The sequence below is a fragment of the Armigeres subalbatus genome, chromosome 1, assembly GCF_024139115.2.
Source record: "Armigeres subalbatus isolate Guangzhou_Male chromosome 1, GZ_Asu_2, whole genome shotgun sequence".
Lineage (NCBI taxonomy): Eukaryota > Metazoa > Arthropoda > Insecta > Diptera > Culicidae > Armigeres > Armigeres subalbatus.
Genome location: NC_085139.1, coordinates 214,605,673 through 214,606,821, shown reverse-complemented (window position 1 = coordinate 214,606,821; position 1,149 = coordinate 214,605,673). Strand labels below are relative to the sequence as shown.

The following is a 1,149-nucleotide window of genomic DNA, read 5'->3' as shown; positions in this document are numbered from 1 at the left end:
TACTTTTTGTCAGTTATGAGCGATAAGAAAGTTCGAATCGCACTTTTGGTAGGATTTAATGAGCAAAAACACGTTTCCCAAAACGAAAGTTGTATTCTGAGGATTAACAATTTTGGTTGAAGAAAATAATCTTCAGGACACACTGTGGCTGGATCAGGCGCTAAATTGCAAATCACGCCTATTTCTCGATGCACTTCCCCACAGTAGAAAAGAGCGAACATAATAGTTTTTACAACACTGTCGTAAAAATGCACTCTACTCAATGCGATGGAATTTTCCTGTAGGTATGCTAATCGACGGCGGGCCGCATCAGCAGACGATTCGTTTTCAAGCAAACCAAGTTAATTTCTTCGCCGATCCAATGAACCCACCTTCGACGCAATTTTGTAGCATAGATTAGTCGTGCCTAATTTGATCACTGCTGACGCGAGACAATTCAATCATTCTCCTGCAGTCACAATCTGATTGTGGAAGAAGAGAAACATTCATTACTTGGCGGTTGAATAACGATTTATTTATTCATCAATTTTTTCAGTCACATTTGCAATTTGTTTATCTACATTGTAGTGTTCCCCAAGCGGGCGAGGTGATATGTATGTTCCTTTCACGCTACCCAAACAACCGAACGCGAACACGCATCGCTAGCGGTGCACGTCGCTCCGTCTGGACATTGGCTTCGGTTCCCCTCGTTCATTCGTGCCTTAAACTAATGAGTAAGGAAAATTACGGGCCCTGTTAACGCTTGGCTCAGCTTCCTCACTGCAGTCGGCAAATCCGGCTGCGTAAGCGCAAATTTTTCCTAGAGGTACAGGTCGTCCCCTCGCAGTTGTCCTGCCTACTTTGCAGGATACTCGGGCGTGCTGCGATCTGCCTCTCCTGCCGTCTGATTCCCTGGTAACGAACGCGAGAAAAGTATCAGAATAGCAGACGCGATGCATGGAGGGCGTCTGTTTAATGAATACGTAATAATGACGTTTATATATCGTATTAAATTGATTCTTCAAAGCTAGAACTTTTTGGTTCTTAGAATTAGCTAACGAATGTGAGGGTCTTAGCCTTTATCTGCCGAAACAATTTCTTCAAAGCTAGTACTTTTTGGTTAATTAACTGGTGGAGGCATTTCAGTTATTGCAGATATGCTCGATAGTT

The 1,149-nt window shown here is 43.0% G+C and overlaps 1 non-coding gene across 1 annotated transcript; it reads left to right on the top strand.

The window, feature by feature from the left end:
* Positions 1-696: 696 nt before the first annotated feature.
* Positions 697-874, top strand: LOC134208429 (U12 minor spliceosomal RNA). Its single transcript, XR_009978662.1, has one exon. It is a non-coding gene; the product is annotated as a U12 minor spliceosomal RNA (small nuclear RNA).
* Positions 875-1,149: the final 275 nt, after the last annotated feature.